Source organism: Rhinoderma darwinii, chromosome 10 (assembly GCF_050947455.1).
Source record: "Rhinoderma darwinii isolate aRhiDar2 chromosome 10, aRhiDar2.hap1, whole genome shotgun sequence".
Classification (NCBI taxonomy): Eukaryota; Metazoa; Chordata; class Amphibia; order Anura; family Rhinodermatidae; genus Rhinoderma; species Rhinoderma darwinii.
In genome coordinates, this window is record NC_134696.1 from 74418588 (window position 1) to 74440148 (window position 21561).

A 21561-nucleotide genomic window follows, 5' to 3' on the forward strand; every position below is an offset into this window, starting at 1 on the left:
CAGAAAGCTAGAATGGGGTTAAGTGGGCCCCGTTCTAGAGATAGGTGCGGGTCCCAGAGGTGGGACCCGCATCTATCTGACATTTATGATGTATCCTGTGGATATGTCATAAATGTCCTTCATAGAAAAACACCTATAAATGCTGCGGTCGCTATTGACCGCGGCGTTTAACTAGTTAAAGGGGTTTGCCATAAAACACATGTATCCCCTATCCACAGGATAGAGGCTACATGTGGGATCGCTGGGGTTCCGACCGCTGGGACCCACACCGATCAGGAGAACAGGGGACAGAAAGTCACCCTCAGCGCTACACGAGAAGCCTGGACTTCCGGGTTCTGCGTCCGGCTTATTTGTTCCGCAGCTCCATAGGGATCAATGGAGAGCCACTCGCGCATGCGCAGAAGAATCCCATTCATCTCTACGAAGCTGCCGGACGCAGAACGTGGAAGTCAAAGCTTCTCATGCAGTGCTCATGGTGACTTTCGGTACCCGTTCTCCTTATCTTGTTGGACCCCCAGCGATCACACATGTATTCCTATCCACGAATAGTGGATACATGTGTTTAATGGCACAACACTTTTAAACGGCCAGGATTAGCGGTTTCTGGCCATTAGAGCAGCATGTAGTGTATGGAGAGAGCTCAGCGTGTGAGCCTGCTTCATACATCATCCCCGCTCTGTGATGTGCCTGCACGTCATGGGTCTGGAAGGGGCTAAGTAATGAAGCGGTCAGGGGGTCCGGCGATGCTGGGTCCCTTGACTGCGGACTACAAGACGCAGGGGCCTTTTAGTAAGATTTATTCTTAATAAAAACTGCGTCTTCTAGTCTGAAAAATACGGTAAATTCCTGCACATCTTCTATTGATCACATTTTAGTTTGTAGGCATATATTCCTATAGGTTTTAGTTTATTATCCATTCTGAATAAAACCCATCAAGCCCTGTTTGTGATTATTTTTAATTTTATTAAAATTACAAGCCGACTATTCACATTACATTTAAAAGGGGTTGTCCCAGAATTGACAATTTATCACCAATTATCACCTACCCACAGGATAGGTGTTGATTCTCTGATCGCTGGGGGGCCACACTGCTAAGACCCCCACCGATTGCGAGGATGGGAGTCCTGTACCCCCAGATCTTCACTGCATTCCCCCCCATCCTGCAGTGAGCAGTAGCTTGAATTAATGTGCAGTCAAGCATATGACCGCCACTCCATTTTATATTTATGGGACGGATTGTACCAGCCGAGCGCTGTACTCCGATGTTTGTCATTCCCACTGACATTGAATGGAGCTGCAGCGCGCATGCTTGATTGCTGCTCCATTTGATGACTTCATCACTGCTGTCCATCAGTGAGGAGGAACAGGGTGATCGGGACCCCTGTCGTTCTCTCAATCAGTGAAGGTCTCAACGGTGGGGCCCCCAGTGATCAGACCATTTACATCCATTCTGGGAATACCTTTAAACCCTTCCCGCAAAACGACGTGTCTGGTACGTCGTAGTGCAGGGGGAAATGTATGGTGCGTGCCCACGTACTGAGCGCGCGCCATATGCTGCGGGTGTCGGTCAGCAGGCACCCGTGACTAACTGCCAGGAACAGTGATCGTGCTGTTCCTGGCTGTTTAACCCCCTCAAATGCTGTGTTAAATCGCGACCGCAGCATCTGAGGCATTGAGGCAGCCCCCTCAGACAGCGCATCATCCCCCCCCCCCCCCCACAATGAGATCTGGGGGGTGACTATGGTTGTCGTGGCAGCCGAGGGGCTCCCAGGACTGCCTAAAAATGATGATATACTGCAATACTAACTAATAATGTTGATACTTCAGTGTATTGTACCAGCGATCGCTGGTTCAAGTCCCCTAGACGGAGTAATGAAATGTGTAGTAAAAAGAAAAAAGTGAAATCTGGTTTAGTAGTAGAAAAAATATATATATATAATAAAATTTAAAAGTTCAAGAAACTGGGGGGCGTGGCCAGATGAGCATGGAGTAAGACGTGTTTGCCTTAGCTCCGTTACACCAGGCATCAAAGCGGCTCTAATCTACACTTTCCAGGACTATATTTGAGTCCAGGAGTAGTGCAAGCTTTGCAGGATCAAAGTTTATCAAAGTTTATAATGAGGAAGGCAAAGAAGAAAGAGAGCTCAGCGAGACTCACTGAGTTCTTCCCGTCCACGAGGTCACCAGATAGCGCCGGCAGGGCCGCCATCAGGGGGGTATTAGGGGTAGTGGTGTGAGGGGCCCGGCCAAACCTAATTGAAAGGGGGGCCCGGCAACTGCCTCGACATTCTTTTGGTAGGAAAAAACGGGCCCCTGCAATGGGGCCCGTTTTTTTCACCAAAAGAATGTCGTGAGCTGCTGCTGCTGCTGCTGCGGGCCCCCTCCCCTCGTCATGGGGGGCCGTCAAACCGTCCGCCCGCGCGCGCGCACCGGATCGCGCGCACAATGAAACTCCCGCGCGTGCGCACTCGCGAGCGCGCATCCACGAACGCCCGCACTGGAGACCGCCCGCGCGCGCACCCGCGGCCGGCCGCCCGCGCACCCGCGACCGGCCGCCCGCGCACCCGCGAACGAAGCGCGCGCAGCCGCGGACCCACATGGACAAAACTTACCTGGAGCCTGGCTGGAGGTGAAGGACTGGACGTCTGGACCGAAGACCTCCCCTGGAAGACATCGCCGGAAGAGGACTGGAGTGGGAGCAGCTCTTCTGACAGTGAGTAAATTATCTCAAAGTGTTGTTTATGTATGGCCCTGTTCACACAGTATTTTGCAGGCAAAAAAAAATCTGCCTCAAAATTCCTTAAAGAATTTTGAGGCAGATTTTGAGGCAGATTTTAACCTGCCCACACTATCTTGCCGCGTTTTTTTGCTGCGTTTTTTGCTCGCGGCGATTGAGGACAGCAGACAAAAAACGCAGCGAAAAATGCATTTTCTGCCTCCCATTGATTTAGATGGGAGGTCAGAGGCGGAACCGCGGCAAGAAAGGACGTGCTGCTTTTCTTTTTCTTTTTTCCGCGACTGGCTCCCATTGATTTCAGATTAAATCAATGGGAGGCGGTTTTGGAAGTTCTTTGGTGCTGATTCTGACGCAGTGTCCGAGTCAATATCAAGGCCCAAAAACTCTGTGAACTGGGCCTTATTCTTAGGGCTTATTCAGACGAACGTGTAATACGTCCGTGCAACGCGCGTGATTTTCACGCGCCTCGCACGGACCTGTGTTACTCTATGGGGTCGTGCAGACTGTCAGTGATTTTCACGCGCCTCGCACGGACCTATGTTACTCTATGGTGCCGTGCGGACTGTCAGTGATTTTCACGCAGCGTGTGTCCGCTGCGTAAAACTCACGACATGTCCGATATTTGTGCATTGTTCGCGCATCACGCACCCATTGAAGTCAATGGGTGCGTGAAAATCACGCCCAGCGCTTCCGCAGCCGTATAAACTATGAATGAAAACAGAAAAGCACCACGTGCTACAAACATACAGAGTGTCATAATGATGGCGGCTGCGCGAAAATCACGCAGCCGCGCATCATACGCTGCTGACACACGGAGCTGTTATGGACCTTTTGCATGCGCAAAAAGCAAAGTTTTTTGCGCGTGCAAAAAGCACACGCTTGTGTAAATCCGGCCTTAGGGTAGGAACACACTAGGCATGAACACTGCGGATTTTATGCAGCACATTTTATTGTGGAAAATCCGCAGCGTATTAGTCGCAGCAGAGTGGGTGAGGTTTTAACAAATCTCATCCACACGCTGCAAAAAAAAATGGACCTGCAGTGTGGCTTTGGCTTTTTAAGCCGCAGCGTGTCAATTTATTCTGTGGAATCGCCGCTCCTCTGTTGCAGAAATGCTGCGGTTCTGCCGCAAAAATCACACAAGAGAAGAAAAAAAAGGTACTTTTTTAAATTGATAAAGTTTAGACTTACCCCGGCCGTAGTCCTGGTGACGCGATCCTCTATTCTTAGCGCAGCCCGGCCTCCTGTCATGACGTTTCATCCCATGTGACTGATGCAGCGGTCACATGGTCTACAGTGTCATCCCAGGAGGCGGGGCTACGTTCAGAAGAGAGAGATGCGTCACCAGGACTACGGCCCTGGCAAGTCGAAACTTTTTTTTCCCTGCAGGATTCCCGCAGCGGACACGCCTCACCAAACCTGCGCCACTATTTGGTGCGGTTTTGCTGGCAGAATTCCCTGCGGCTCCCGGGATAAGCTGTGGAGTTTTACTCAGCATATCCGCCTAGTGTGTCCCTTATGATGTCGCTCCTGGAGCTGCTGCCGCTCTCTAAATAGGCAGTTGGTCCAGTAGAATTTGGAATTATTTTTTTTTGTGAACCAGCTTAAAAAAATACAAAACTTTTGTGTTAGGGCCTGTTCACATCACTGTTCGCTTCCGCTCCGGGGTTCCGTCTGAGGTTTCTGTCGGGTGAACCCCGCAATGGAAAGTGAAAGTGATAGCACAGCTTCCGTTTCCATCACCATTAGCGCAGTCGACTGCGCTATTAATTCCGTCCGAAAACCAGCCGGAATGGTGACGAACCACCGCTCCGGGGTTCCGTCTGAGGTTTCTGTCGGGTGAACCCCGCAACGGAAAGTGAAAGTGACAGCACAGCTTCCGTTTCAGTCACCATTGATCTCAATGGTGACGGAAACATCGCTAATGGTTTCCGTTCGTCACCATTCCGGCTGGTTTTCGGACGGAATTAATAGCGCAGTCGACTGCGCTAATGGTGATGGAAACGGAAGCTGTGCTATCACTTTCACTTTCCGTTGCGGGGTTCACCCGACAGAAACCTCAGAAGGAACCCCGGAGCGGAAGCGAACGGTGATGTGAACAGGCCCTAACACAAAAGTTTTGTATTTTTTTAAGCTGGTTCACAAAAAAAAATAATTCCAAATTCTACTGGACCAACTGCCTATTTAGAGAGCGGCAGCAGCTCCAGGAGCGACATCATAAGGGACACACTAGGCGGATATGCTGAGTAAAACTACACAGCTTATCCCGGGAGCCGCAGGGAATTCCGCCAGCAAAACCGCACCAAATAGTGGCGCAGGTTTGGTGAGGCGTGTCCGCTGCGGGAATCCTGCAGGGAAAAAAAAGTTTAGACTTGCCCCGGCCGTAGTTTAACTGACGCATCTCTCTCTTCTGAACGTAGCCCCGCCTCCTGGGATGACGCTGTAGACCATGTGACCGCTGCAGCAGTCACATGGGATGAAACGTCATGACAGGAGGCGGGGCTACGCTAAGAATAGAGGATCGCGTCACCAGGACTACGGCCGGGGCAAGTCTAAACTTTTTTATAAATTTAAAAAAGTGCCTTTTTTTTTTTTTCTCATTTGTGATTTTTGCGGCAGAACCGCAGCATTTCTGCAACAGAGGAGCAGCGATCCCACAGAATACATTGACATGCGACTGCAGTCACACTGCAGGTCCATTATTTTTGCAGCGTGTGGATGAGATTTGTTCAAACCTCACCCACTCTGCTGCGACTGTGATACGCTGCGGATTTTACACAATAAAATGTGTTGCATAAAATCCGCAGCGTTCACGCCTAGTGTGTTCCTACCCTAAGGCCGGATTTACACAAGCGTGTGCTTTTTGCGCGCGCAAAAACGTGGCGTTTTGCGCTTGCAAAAGGTCCATAACAGCTCCGTGTGGCAGCAGCGTATGATGCGTGGCTGCGTGATTTTCGCGCAGCCGCCATCATTATGACACTCTGTTTGTATGTTTGTAGCACGTGGTGCTTTTCTGTTTTCATTCATAGTTTATACGGCTGCGGAAGTGCTGGGCGTGATTTTCACGCACCCATTGACTTCAATGGGTGCGTGATGCGCGAACAATGCACAAATATCGGACATGTCGTGAGTTTTACGCAGCGGACTCGAGCTGCGTGAAAATCACTGACAGTCTGCACGGCCCCATAGAGTAACATAGGTCCGTGCGAGGCGCGTGAAAATCACACACGTTTCACGGACGTATTACACGTTCGTCTGAATAAGCCCTAACAATAAGGCCCAGTTCCCAGAGTTTTTGGGCCTTGATATTGACTTGGACACTGCGTCAGAATCAGCACCAAACAACTTCCAAAACCGCCCCCCATTGATTTAATCTGAAATCAATGGGAGCCAGTCGCGGAAAAAAGAAAAAGCAGCACGTCCTTTCTTGCCGCGGTTCTGCCTCTGACCTCCCATCGAAATCAATGGGAGGCAGAAAATGCATTTTTCGCTGCGTTTTCTGTCTGCTGTCCTCAATCGCCACAGGCAAAAAATGCGGCAAGATAGTGTGGGCAGGTCAAAATCTGCCTCAAAATTCGGTGCGCGGTTCCAGGCGGTCGCCGGTGCGCATGCGCGGGAGTTTGCGGGTGCGCGTGATCGGTCGCACGGGCGGCGGTGTTTGACGGCCCCCATGCTACCCAGGGCCGCCATCAAGGGGGTATTAGGGGTACTGATGTGAGAGGCCCGGCCAAACCTAATTGAAAGGGGGGCCCGCAGCTCATGACATTCTTTTGGTGAAAAAAACGGGCCCCATTGCAGGGGCCTGTTTTTTTTCTACCAAAGGCAAGTCGCGGCAGTTTGCCGGGCCCCCTTTTCAATTAGGTTTGGCCGGGCCTCTCACATCAGTATCCATAATACCCCCCCTGTTGGCGGCCCTGGGTACCATGATATAGTACTGGACGGAGTACCGTTAACAGGCGGTGCCACGGTAGGGGGGCCCAGAAAATGTAGATGTAGGGGGCCCTGAAATTCCTGATGGCGGCCCTGGGCGCCGGCACCAGAGGAGATACAGAGTCAGGAGACAGATTTACTCCGTCGCCTGCATCTTCACTGACCAGTGCACCTGGCTGCAATCAATCTCCCCACATGTCCTCCTCCACGCTTGGCAGAGAGACTTTCAGTAGCAATGTGAGTATCTGTGTGGGGATTCCTCATATGTCTCCCACGCTGCAGTTATATAACGGGACGCCCTGTGCTTCAGAGTCCCTGCTTCTCGGCTGTTTCAGAAGACATCCTAAAAGGTATGTTGGAAAGTCTGAGATCTTCTTTGCAGAAGGACATACAGTCAGCTTTTATGAATATTAAAGCTGAATTTAATGCATTGGGGGAACGTACGTCCCACATGGAGACAAAAATGGCAGAATTTTCTGGCGCCGATAAGGAGTAGGTAGACCTTAACTCCTCCCTGGAAGAAGTGGGGCTCATGCGGTTAAAAATTGCGGATATGGAAGATCGTTCTAGGCGCAACAACGTTGGGTTCAGAGGTATTCCTGAATCTATTAAAGCTGAACAGTTGAAGTTTCTCACTGACTTCTTCATTGTTTTACTGCCTCTTTCACCTGCATTGGATTTACTTCTTGATAGAGTTCACCGTATTCCGAAACCTAAAGAGCTTTCTGCCGCCATTCCCAGAGATGTGATAGCTCGGCTGCACTTTTTTCACTTTAACCCTTTCAGGCCCGAGCTCATTTTGGCCTTCAGGACCAGACCCATTTTTTCAAATCTGACATATTTCACTTTATGTGGTAACTCCGGAATGCTTTTACCTATCAAAGCGATTTTGATTCTTGTTTTCTCGTGAGTCATTGGACTTTATGATAGTGGAAATATTTGGTCGATAAATTCAATATTTATCAGTGAAAAACACCAAAATTTTGTGAAAAATTGCAAAAATTATCCTTTTTCTAAATGTAAATGTATCTGCTTGTAAGACAGGCAGTTATACCACACAATTGTTGCTAATTAACATCCCCCATATGTCTACTTTAGTTTGGCATCGTTTTTTGAACGTCATTTTATTTTTCTAGGACATTACAAGGCTCAGAACTTTAGCAGCAATTTCTCACATTTTCAAGAAAATTTCAAAAGGCTATTTTTACGGGGGCCAGTTCAGTTGTGAAGCGGCTTTTAGGGCCTTATATATTAGAAACCGCCAAAAAGTCACCCCATTTTAAAATCTTCACCCCTCAAAGTATTCAAAACAGCATTTAGAAAGTTTCTTAACCCTTTAGACGTTTCACAGGAATTAAATCAACGTAGAGGTGAAATGTTCAAATTTCATATTTATTTTTTTTTGGCAGAAATTCATTTTTAATCTATTTTTTTCTGTAACACAAGTTTTTACCAGAGAAATGCAACTCAATATTTATTGCCCAGATTTTATAGTTTTTAGAAATATCCCACATGTGGCCGTAGTGTGCTAATGGACTGAAGCATCGGTCTCAGAAGCAAAGGAGCACCTAGTGGATTTTGGGCTTCCTTTTTATTAGAAAATATTTTAGGCTCCATGTCAGGTTTGCAGGGCTCTGTCGGTGCCAAAACCGTGGAAACCCCCCAAATGTGACCCCATTTGGGAAACTACACCCCTTGAGGAAATTATCTAGGGGTATAGTGAGCATTTTGACCCCGCAGGTTTTTTGCAGAAATTATTGGAAGTAGGCTGTGAAAATTAAAATCTACATTCTTTGAAATAAAATGTAGGTTTAGCTAATTTTTTTTCTAATTTCCACAAGGACTAAAGGAGAAAAGTAGAACATTTGTAAAGCAATTTCTCCCGAGTAAAACAATACCCCACATGTGGTAATAAACGGCTGTTTGGACACACGGCAGGGCTTAGAAGGGAAAGAGCGCCATTTGGCTTTTGGAGCTCAAATTTAGCAGGAATGGTTTGCGGAGGCCATGTCGCATTTACAAAGCCCCTGAGGGGACAAAACAGTGAAAACACCAAAAAAGTGACTCCATTTGAGAAAACTTACACCCCTTGAGGAATCCATCTAGGGGTGTAGTGAGCATTTTGACCCCACAGGTGTTTCATAGATTTTATTAGAATTGGGCAGTGAAAATAAAAAAAATCCTTTTTCTTCAATAAGACGTAGCTTTAGCTCCAAATTTTTAATTTTCTCAACAAATAAAGGAAAAAAAAGAACCCCAACATTTGTAAAGCAACTTCTCTGGAGTACGGCAATACCCCACACGTGGTCATAAACTGCTGTTTGGGCACGCGGCAGGGCTCAGAAGGGAAGGAGCGCCATTTGCTTTTGGTGTAGAGATTTTGCTGCATTTGGTTTCTGGTCGCTATGTCGCATTTGCAAAGTCCCTGTGGAACCAAAACGGTGGATTCCCCCCCCAGAAGTGACCCCATTTTGGAAACACCACCCTCCGGGTATTTACCTAGGGGTGTAGTGAGCATGTTAACCCCACAGGTGTTTTGCAGAAATTCGTGTGCACATGATGTGGGAGAGTGAAAATTGGATTTTTTCCATAGATATGCCAATATGTGGTGCCCAGCTTATGCCACCATAACAAGACAGCTCTTAATTATTATGCAGTGTTTCCCGGTTTTAGAAACACCCTACGTTTGGCTCTAATCTTTTGCCTGGACATTCGACAGGGCTCAGGAGTGAAAGAGTACCATGTAAAATTGAGGCCTGATTTGGCGACATATAAAGTATTGGTTCACAATTGCAGAGGCTTTGATGTGAAATAAAAGAAACCCCTGAGAAGTGACCCCATTTTGGAAACTACACCCCTCAAGGCATTTATTAAGGGGTGTAGTGAGCATTTTCACCCCACGTGTCTTTTCCATAAATGATTGTGCTGCGGAAGGTACAAATTAAAATTTTCCCCTAGATCTGCCAATTTATTGTCAAATATGTCGTGCTCAGCTTATGCCACTGGGGACACACACCTCAAAAATTGTTAAAAGGGTTCTCCCGGGTATGGCGATGCCATATATGTGGACGTAAACAGCTGTTTGGGCATGCTGTAGGGCTCAGATGGGTGGGCGTGCCATTTGGCTTTTGGAGCGTGGAATTTGCTTGGTAATAGTTTTGTTTGAGTATCACTGTTTCCGTTTATAATGTGGGGCATATGTGAGCTCGGCAGAGTACATCAGGGGCATAGTTAGGTGGTATAATAATGAGGTAAAAAAAATAATAAAATAATCCATAGATGTGTATTACGCTGTGATCGATCCTTTCTGCACAGGCCGGTGTCGCACTGATAAATGTCCTTTGCAGTTTGGGGAATTTTGCTGGGAAAGTGTTGCCCTGGTATAATACGGACGCCCTCGCTTCCAGCGGATATGGTTGGGCCCTCCCCTTCCTGGTTCCCTAATTTTAGTGCCTTGATACATCGCCTTTTGAAACAGAAAAAACGTTCCCCTCGGGCCGGCACAACTGCATATTTTTATTTCCTGGCTTATTGGTGCCTTGACTAATTTTTTTTTTTTCATAGACGTAGTGGTATGAGAGCTCTTTTTTTTTTACGGGACGAGCTGTAGCTTTTATTGGTACCATATTGGGGTACATGCAACTTTTTGATCACTTGTTATCCTTTTTTTGGGAGGAAAGGTGACAAAAAAACAGCAATTCTGCCTTAGTTTTTTTAGTTTTTAATATACAGCGTTCACCACGCGTTATAAACTACATGTTACCTTTATTCTGCGGGTCAGTACGATTCCGGCGATACCTAATTTATAGAACTTTTTTATAACTTTTTGCACAATAAAATAACTTTTGTAAAGAGAATGGATTTTTTCTGTTGCCATGTTGTGAGAGCCATAACTTTTAAATTTTTTCGTTGACGGAGCTGTATGAGGGCTTGTTTTTTGTGAGACGAGGTATAGATTTTATAGGTACCATTTTTGGATACATGCAACTTTTTTTTTTTGTATAAACTCTTTTTATTGAAAGTAGACATACATAGCATTTTAAACATAATAGTTTTTACAAACTTTCCTGTGTTTCATAGTACATTAACACTGTTTATCAGTGAACCATCACATCTTATCATACCATGCAAATTTACATACTATATCAACTGTTAATAATGTGCTTCTTTTCGGTAACCATGCGTGTGTCTACTGGTTTTCAGAACAAATAATTAACAGACATACAAACAATAAAAGAACATGTGAACCACTGTGATCGTATCTCAGATATAAACTGTAAATATCATTTGTTTAAAGACCCGGATTGCAATGTTAATAAGTAGATAAATATCCATTTCCTATCTTCTATCTATGTGTCTTTTGTAACTTTCGAAGTCTTCTGACTTTACTGACTGTTTGCATCTCTGTGTCCCTTCTATATTTCCAAACTTTATTTCTATAATTTATCCCTATAGTTTATCCAGGGCTGCCATATATTTAAGAAAGAGCTTCTATTTTTGTTTTCCCACGCAGCTAGTTCTTCCAACCTGCAGATCTGATGTACTTTAGCCATAAGTTGCGATCTAGTAGGTGGGAATGCCTTTTTCCATTGAGCTGGGATCAGTAGCTTTGCTGCAGATATTATATAAGTAGGTAGATTTTTAGTTGAAGGCGAAAAATCTTTAATAGGCAACCAAAGCAACACTAGTTCTTTCGTGAGGCTTATCGAGACAGAACACACATCTCCAATCAAAGTTTCCACTTCCTTCCAGAAACCCTGAATTTCCGTACAAAACCACCAAATATGTGACATATTACCTACTTCTTTATCACATCTCCAGCACGTGTTCACTGGTAAGACTGATATGTTATGCAAGAATTCAGGTGTTCTGTACCAACGTGTGAGTATTTTATGAGTTTTCCTGTACTCTCATACATCTCGAGAAGCCATGGGAGTGTCTCATGATAATAGATCTCTCTTTTTCAGAGAATCTGCAGCCAAATTCTTTCTCCCAAGTATACACATAACTCGGGACACTATTTGACATACTAGTTATTAGTTCTTTATATATCTTGGAAATAGATTTTTTGGGAATTGTAGGAAATAGTGTATAATTTTCTAACCAAGTCGGCTCTGATTTTCTCTCTTTTGCTAACAACTTCAACTTCTGACGTGTGTGTAAAATCCAGTGTTTGTATATCGTTGGGTTGCGGTATGTGTAGTTCTCTGTGTAATTGCTTCAGAGATGGTAGCTCAGTTTGTTCGAAGAGCCTCGCTATTTTTATGGAGTGCAGCTGTGACCATGTCTCTGGAATCCGAGTACAATTCTTATCAACTACACATGGTGCTATGGATAGAGGCATCAGAGTTAAGTACATATTATCCTGTAAATGTAAAGCCGAGGAGGTTTGACATGTCTTAATTAGTCCCCTAGTCATGTCACTCTGAATCAATGTTCTGGGGGGCAATTGTGACTTTACCCACAAATAAGATACCATGCTATTACCTAATGAGTACCTTTCTATATCAACATGTGGCAGTGAAATATTTTTGTTTGCTAACTGTGTCCATCTCCCTAATTGAATAGCTCTATAATAGGTATTTAGATCTGGGAATGACAACCCCCCTTCTCCCTTTCTCCTCATTAATTGTGCGTATGCAATTCTAGGACGTTTTTTATTCCATAAGAACTCCATGAGTAACCTTTTGAATCTAGAGAAGTAATACGTTGGTGTATCAATGGGCAAGGATTGTAAGATGTAAAGAATTTGAGGTATGACAAATGCTGTAATCAGGTTTTTTCTGCCTAGCGTTGTCATAAATGGTATTTTCAGTTTTGCTAAAAACTTTTTTTATTTTGTAGTATATCGGATTATAATTTCTATCAAACAGCATGTTTGGGTTCGCTGTAATTTTTAAACCTAAATATTTTAGTTCAGACTTCGGCCATTTAAAGGGAGACTGTGTACTGACAGCTAGGAACAGATTATGTGGCAGTGATACATTAAGTGCTTATGATTTGTCATAATTGATTTTAAAGTTAGATACTTGGCCAAATTCTTCAAAGATCTGTAAAATTTTTGAAGCGCTTCTAAGGGGTTGGTTATATAAATTAACAAATCGTCAGCAAAGGCAGCTGTTTTATGTTCGAAATTCCCTACCTGAAGTCCTTTAATTTTGGGAGTTTGTCTTATCTTTAATAACAAAGTTTCCATTACCAGTATGAACAAGGTAGGGGATAGGGGGCATCCCTGACGTGTTCTATTCCCAATAGGGAAGGGAGCTGAAAAGATGCCGTTCACTTGTGTTCTTGCTGAGGGGTTCTTATATAAGGAGAAAATTGCGTCAATGAATTGTTGCGGGAAGTCAAATTTATGCAGAACCGCTTTTAAATAAGGCCAGTCGATCCGGTCAAATGCTTTCTCTGCATCTGTACCAAGAAGCATCAGAGGAATCTTATGATGTTTTGCATAGAACAGGGCTTGAATGGTTCTAGTAGTGTTAAACTTCCCCTCTCGTCCAGGCACAAATCCCACTTGTTCCACTCCTATCAGCTTGGCCAGAAAGGAACCAATTCTTGTCGCTAATATTTTTGCCCACCATTTTAAATCCGCATTTAGTAGTGAAATGGGTCTATAGTTACCGCATCTTTCCAGGTCCCTCCCCTCCTTAGGGATTATTGTGATGTTTGCTGCTAATGTTTGCATTGGGAAATGTGTACCTTTCAAAACATCATTACATACCGACATGAAATAAGGTAATAGGGTTTGTTTAAACTTTTTAAAGTAGATAATCGGAAGACCGTCTGGTCCAGGGCTTTTCCCATTTGGAATTGAGCTCAGGCTTTTTTCTATTTCCTCTAAAGTGAATGGGGCGATTAACGAGGATTTTTCCTCTTCTGTCAAGGATGGGGTCTCAATCGATTTCAAAAAATTCTCTACCATATTAGCCCGAGAAACCTCTTTATTTTGATCACTTGTATCTAGGTTATATAGCCCCTCATAATAGTTCCGAAATTCTTGAGCTATTTGGGCTGTCTTCGTGACTTTCTTATTTACGGTGTCTCGAATAGATGATATAAATGTTTTCCCTCTTTGCTGTTTAATAAGATTTGACATTATTTTATTCCCTTTATCCCCGTGGGCATATGATTTATATTTAAGTAACTGAAGGGATTTCGCTGCTCTTACGTTCAATATATTCTTCAATTTTTGTCTGAGGTTCTGTAGTTCTATCTGATTAGCTTGCAATTGCGATTTCTTATGTACTGCTTCTAAATAGGAGATTTGGTTTAACACCTCGTTTATGAGTTGAGATCTCTGTCTCTTTACACGCGAGCCCAAAGCTATTAATTCTCCTCTCACAAACGCCTTATGTGTCTCCCATAATACAGGTCTAGATATGAGAGGGTCATCGTTAAATGCAAAGAATTCTGTCAATTTACTTTCAATTGAGGCTACATCTGTAGTACTTTCTAATAGTGTATCATTTAATCTCCAATTCCACTCCCTGGCAGGTAATTCTGTCAAAGTTATCTTAACGGAAATTGGGGCATGATCTGAAATGGTAATATTCCCAATTGTGGAAGAACATATTTGGGGCAAATACTGTTTAGATAAAAACAAATAATCTAACGATGGCACGATGGTACGAATCGTGTGGGTTAGAGTAGAAGGTGTAATCTCTCATAGATGGGTGTTGAAGTCTCCATACATCTTTTAATTGGAATTTGTTTAGCATGACTTTAAGACGTCTAAGGTTTTTGTGGGCAACAGGTGAAACTTTTGAAGAGGAATCCATAAGCGGGTCTAAAGTCAGGTTAAAGTCTCCCCCTAATACCACTAGGCCCTCAAAAAAGGGTTGCAATAATCGCATTACTTTCAGCAACCACTGCGCCTGTCTCACGTTCGGCGCATAGAGGTTTACTAGCGTTACTTTCCTACCGGAGATAGTACCTTTTATAAAGATATATCTACCTAATGGGTCTACTTGCAAGGTTTCAAGGGTAAATGGTATAGTATTCCGTATGCCAATTGAAACGCCTCTAGAAGCCGCATTATGAGTGCAATGATACCATTTATCATATGTTTTAGTATGGAGTGAAGGGATCTTGTTTGTTTTAAAGTGTGTTTCCTGCAAGAAGACCAAATCGGCATCTTCCCGTCTCATTAAGTTGAATATCTGGCTTCTTTTTTGCGGACTATTCAATCCTTTAACATTAAATGATATTATTTTGCACGAAGCCATCTATCTACCTCATTGTGAGACAGGCGCAGTATTATCCAAGCACGATCACAGTATAAACTTAACAAATTATGTACAAATGCATTTTCAAACTCTGCTTCTATATCTTGCTCTTTTTGTATAACTGAGCTTAGCGATATGTCAAGACACAGAATTAACCATATTTTGATGACCATATAGAGATAGAACTTCTCCCTGGTCGCCATTTGCCTTTTCCCACTAGAACAGTAAGAAAGTAAGGAAAGACAAGAGGGGGGGGTAAGCAAAGCGCCACCAGATATAAATTCCCCCTTCAGAAACTTTAGTAGCGAATTAAACAATCTTTGCGGTAAAGAACAGCTTCTCCTCTGCTTATGCTAAACTGAATGCAAACTTATTTTCTACAGGAATTACTTAGAGCGGCCATTTTACATTTTCTCATCTACTTATATTTACTGTGAAAAGTTAACTCTTCAGCATACAATAAAATAAAATAGCGTGAACTTGAAATAAAATGTAATGAAATAAAATTACGTGTATGGATGAGATATAATTAAAACATATGTTTTACATCACTCACGCAATCTTCTAATTTCACCGCTATCTGTAGAAATGAGAAAAAATATATTATCACATAACGTCCTTCTGTCCAGGTCAAGTGTCTCGAGGCCTGAAGTCGGTCGTTTGTTGTTTCTTATTTCTTGGTGACTTCAATCTAGAAGCTCTCTGCCATTCCTCTTGTGTCGGTAGTACCGGAAAATTTGTATCTAGCTGTGCCGGTAGCCAGGACGGGATTTCAATTGGTTGTATTTCTGTCTTCTCCCAGAACTTCGGTAAATCCTCTAGAGCTCGAATGGAAATTTGCCGTCCATCTTTTATGGTTGCCAATCCGAACGGATATAGCCATCTCACTGGTAATTTATTAGCTCTCAATTTATCCGTGACAGGTTTCAAAATTCTCCTCTTTGCAAAGGTACTAGGAGCAAGATCTTGAAAAAATAATAGTTTGGACTCTTCGAACTGAAAGTCTCCTTTTTCTCTCGCTGCTTTCAACAAACATGCCGTATCCGCAAAGCTCAACAGTCCACAGATTATATCTCTCGGAGGTTCATGCAATGCAGGCTTTGGTCTAAGAGCTCTATGCACCCGCTCTATCACCATTGTAGCGGCTCTCTCTTGCCCCACTAGTTCCACAAAAATTTGGTTCGTCACCTGTTGCAGCTCTTCTCCTGTTGTCAGTTCGGAGAGGCCTCTTATTCTTATATTCCGTCTTCTGCTGCGGTTTTCTTGATCCTCTATCATCAGGTGAGTATTATTAATGTGGAGTTGATGTGATGCAAGCGTCGTATTAATCGCGGCACTATGTTCCAAGATGGAGGACTGGGCTTCTTCCAACGCATCTACTCTGTGTCCAATTTGTCTGATGTCGTTTTTTATATCTGCTAACTCCTGCATTATCGGTGAGACCGCCTGTGTCAGGGCTTTCTTAAAATATGATCTCGATAATGTATCTCTGCTCCTTGCCGTATCCGAGTATGTTGTCGAACTTTCTCCATCGGAGTCGTCATCTCCGGCCTCTTCTGCTTGGCGTTCCAGCGCCATTTTTGCCGGGGACGTGAGTTTTTTCCTCAGAAATTTGTCCATTTCAGGTTGTTGTTTCCCCTGTTTTGTCAGACCAGGAGAGTCTTTGTATTTATCTTTAGAGGTTCTCACCATTTTGTCGCTGTTTTGTCGCTGTAAACCGCTTAAAAGCTGTTGTTTCTGGAGGTGAAGTGAGGAGCTCTCGAGTTAAGCGTCCATCACGATGCGCGGTAACTCCGCCCCCCCCCTACATGCGACTTTTTGATCGCTTTTTATTTACATTTTTGTAAGACCGTGACCAAAAAAACCAGTAATTATGGCAGTGTTTGTTTTTGAGGGTTTTTTTTTTTTTTACGGCGTTCACTGCGCTGGATAAATAACATAATATTTTTATAGTTTAGGTCGTTACGGTCGCAGCGATACAAAATATGTATGGTTTTATTTTTTTCAATAATAAATGACTTGATAAGGGAAAAAGGGCAATTGTGTTTTATTTTATTACTTGAAACTTTTATTGTATGTTTTACAACTTTTATTTTTACTTTTTTTACACTTTTTTTAGTCCCAGTAGGGGACTTGAAGGTCCAACTGTTTGTCTGATGTTCTAATACATTGCACTACCTATGTAGTGCAATGTATTGGAACTGTCAGTTGTTCACTGACAGCAAGCCTATCAGGCTCCGCCTCTGGGTGGGTCCTAATCAGCTTACGTAATGGCAGACAGGAGTCCATTGTTAGGGCTCCTGTTGCCATAGTAGCAGTTGCCATCGCATGGCAAGGCTGCCGATTTTCTACAAACCTCTAGGATGCAGCGATCACAATGGATTGCTGCATCGAAGGGGTTAATGCCAGGAATCGGAGCTAGCTCCGGTTCCTGGTGATAGATCGGGGTGTCCGCTGTAACATACAGCGGACACCCACTGCTGATGACGCTGGCTCAGCTTCTGAGCCGGAAGCTGAGCCGACGCCATCTTGCCGATGGTACCGGAAACCTCCTGGGCCCCGCCGACGACGGGGCATAGGAGGATTCCGTTACTGGCGGACCGGGAGGTAAGTATTAGCCCTCTGATCGCCTTTGCAGCCACCGGCAACCCAGCGATCACGTTGCTGGGGTGCCGGTGGCTATAAACTCCTCACATGCTGCGATCTCTATTGAACGCAGCATGTGAGGGGTTAATTGGCCGGATCGGATGCTAACTCCGGTCCTGGCCGATATATCAGGGTGCCAGCTGTAACATATAGCTGTCACCCGGCGGTGATGTCGCTGGCTCAGCTCCTGAGCCAGCTTCATCTCCATCACGTACAGTTACATGAAAAGGCGGTAAGACACCAGTTTTAATCATGTAACTGTACGTGATTGGGCGGGAAGGGGTTAAAGAAAAGATGATGCAAGCTGCCAGAAATCCAGTGGATTTACCTGAAAGATTTCAAGAGGTGTCCGTTTTCACTGACCTATCTGCAGTAACTTTGGCTAAAAGAAAGGAATTTCAAGAAGTTGCAAAGATCCTGAGAATGCACAATGTCCACTATAAATGGGGATTTCCGGTAAAACTGGTGATCACGAAAGATGGAAGGAAGGTGATTGCAAATTCGCCAGGAAAAGTGATGCAGTTACTCCCGTCTGCTTCTTCAAGTTCTTCTCCGAGACAGAAATCTACACCTCGGCTGGAAGAAGAGTGGGTAACTAAATCTTCACATTGACTGAGCTGTGATGGCTCTGCTGCAAAGATATGATGGCATAGGGTCTGCTTGGCAGGCCTTGGAAGTTATGTCATGTTCCTGGACTACTTCTGTTTTTCTGAAGATCGAGCTACATGTGTAAGCCTTGGTACGGCTCATGCTGAAACACTGCAAATGATGTGTTTCTTTTTCCCCCCTTTGCATCCTGCAGATGGATGTGAAGTTTCACTGGTTTGTAACTTGTTCACGGACTGTTTGTCAGCTGTAATTTCTGTTCTGTTTTTTGGTCTATATCAGGCATATCTACATTGCTATGTATTTCATATTGTCATGGCTTTTCATTTGTCAGTGGGATGTCTAACTGTTGGGAAGTTAGAGGGCAGTAACTGTGCACTAAGATGGTGATACAATTAGTTTCCATTAATGTGAAGGGTCTTAACAGTCCCTTTAAAAGATCTATGCTGTGGAAAGAAGCCCATAGGTCTCATGTGGATATTATCTGTGTTCAAGAAGCGCATTTAAATCAGGCGGATATATGTCGATTACATCACAAGCAATTTCCACATATCTTTGGGTCTCCTGCCCTTAATAAGAAGAGGGGAGTGGCTATTGCAATTAAAAAATCGGTGGCCTTCACGCTACGATCGTCTCATATAGATCCGTATGGGCGCTATGTTATGCTGATCTGCGATATTAATAATGTTACTTCTACTTTGGTGTCCATTTATGCTCCGAACCAGAAGCAGACCAAATTTTTCTAGTCCATTTTTAAAATCATTACCAAACATAAACTGGGCTCAGTATTGATTCTAGGGGATTTTAACAAAGTGATGTGGTCCTCGTTGGATACTACGGGTCCTGGTGGGGACGATAGTCCCTCTGAGCTATTTAACCTTACTCATAAGGAGGCCTTGGTGGATGTATGGAGGTTGTAACACCCATCAGAACGAGATTATACTTTCTTCTCCCATCCACACAAGACTTACTCTCGTATAGATTTGATCCTTACTGATGCTGTGTTGTTCCAACGTGGTTTGTCATCTGGTATTGGAACTATAGATTGGTCCGATCACGCTCCAATATGTATTTCTATAGCGGAACAATATAATTCTACGCCAACATCCTTGTGGCGTCTAAATAATTATTTCTTACAGTCCACTAAACATGGAGATCGCCTGGAAAAGTTATTACATACCTTTTATTCGGAGAATAACACTGGGGATGTCACTCCTAATACATTGTGGTGTGCGCATAAAGCGTATATGAGAGGTCACTTTATTAAGATTGCATCCAGGGATACGAGACAGAGGGCTGAGATGCGTTTTCATTTATTCTCTATCATTACTCAACTCAGTGGGGATAATAAACGGGTTTATTGTCCTTTGACGGCAGATATGATTAGGAACTTGCAGCATCAGTTACATCAACTGGACTTATACAAATATGAAAAAGCCTTGAAGGTTAAAGCGAGATACTATGGCTATAATAATAATGCTAGTGCGGCGTTAGCATCACACCTTAAACAGCGTTCCTCCCAATTTAGAATCCCTTTTTTGTATAACACTAAAAATGAGAGTTTTTAATCCCCAAGATATAGCTAATGTGATGGCGGACTATTATGTTGATTTATACAATCTTAAAAATAATCTGGGTACTCCGCAACCTACGCTCCCTGATATATCCTCCTCCTTGGAACGGGTACATCTGCCCTCAGCTTCATCTATGCAGTTAGCGGATTTGTCTGCCCCTGTTTCTGAGTCTGAGATATTGCTAGCCATTAAGGCCTTGAAGCCGAACAAAGCTCCGGGGCCAGACTGTTTCACGACTGACTATTATAAGAAATTCAGTTCTATTCTTGTGCCTTTTCTGTCAGAGGTATTCAACTCGGTCCAGGGTGGAGGGACCTTTCCTGAAGAAATGCTGGAAGCCATGGTAGTCATTTTGCCAAAAGGGGGGAAATCCCCAGATAGACCAGGTAATTTTAGACCCATATCACTCTTAAATACAGATCTTAAACTGTACTCAAAAATTATTGCGGAGTGCCTGGCTAAAGTATTGCCTGACCTCATACAGCAAGATCAAGTGGGGTTCGTTAAAGGCAGGCTGTCCTCGGATGGCACTAGGAGACTCATGAACTTGAGTTCAATTGAGGGGGATCGGACGCCTTCTCTGCTTCTTTCCCTTGATGCAGAGAAGGCTTTCGACAGGGTTCATTGGGGTTATTTGGGTGAAATCTTAACTAAATTCGGCATTACTGGGATAGCTCATCATAATATTATGGCCCTATACACTATTCCATCAGCAATGGTATATACGTCTGGATGCTCATCTATGCGTTTTGGGATTACAAATGGAACTAGGCAGGGGTGTCCCCTATCCCCACTTATCTTTACTTTTAGTCATGGAACCCCTAGCAGCCTTAATTCGTTCCTGTCCAGAGATCAGTGGTATTAAAGTTGGGAACACGGAACACAAGATTGGTTTATTCGCGAACGATGTGATTATTGTGATGTCTAATTCCACGGTCTCAGTATCTGCAGTTGCTAAGATTTTGGAAAAGTTTAGTCAGGTTTCTTATTACAAGCTGAATCTATCACAAGATCTTAAGACGTCTTTGCAAAACGCATAGTCCTTTGTATGGGCAGTTGACTCTATTCCATACTTGGGTATACAGCTGACTTATCCTACTTCCCTTTTCCATAAATATAATTACCTTCCACTATTACAACAGGTTGAGAAAGAATTAGCTACTTATTTAAAATACGAGTCGTCCTGGGTTGGCAGGATCTTGACTATTAAAATGATGGTGTTACCTAAAATATGTGTGTTTTGCAATTTGCCGATCTACCTGTCCAGAACCTATCTTAAAAAAACTTCAGAGTATAGTTAACAGGTATGTCTTAAAAAATTCTCAACCTCAAATTTCAGCCGAAGTTTTATATAGACCTATTAATAAAGGGGGTTTGGGCCTTCCGCAGATGTCTCACTACTATTCTGCTGCCATCTTAGATCAGGTTCGGTTCTGGCATATCAAACATCCTGCAAAAGATTGGATGTGTATTGAAAAAGGGCTGCAGGCTAATATTCCAGTTGTGGTTACTTTCTACAGGGGGTAAACTGCCTAGGTCGCAATTCTTAACACTAGATGCGGGATTTCGAGTGTGGAAAAAATTTTGTGGGAAGGATCTATTTTCCCGTTGAGATATCCTGATATTCCTCTTCGCCTTATTCCCTTTCTAATTCCTAATTTAGTGATCAATAACTGGATGGATGCGGGTATTGAAACTATTTCTGATCTCATGGAAAATAATCACTTGATGACGTTTGCTGATATGTCACAAGTTCGCATTATCCAAGAATTATTTTTTTAAATACTTGAGGGTGAGACATCTGCTGAATTCTTTTCCTGCTTATGCTGATGTTCCTAGA

The 21561-nt window shown here is 43.7% G+C and overlaps 1 protein-coding gene across 1 annotated transcript in view; it reads left to right on the plus strand.

The window, feature by feature from the left end:
• C2CD2L (C2CD2 like) overlaps window positions 1-21561 on the plus strand; it is a 114729-nt gene that overhangs the window by 73184 nt on the left and 19984 nt on the right. The window lies entirely within an intron of this gene.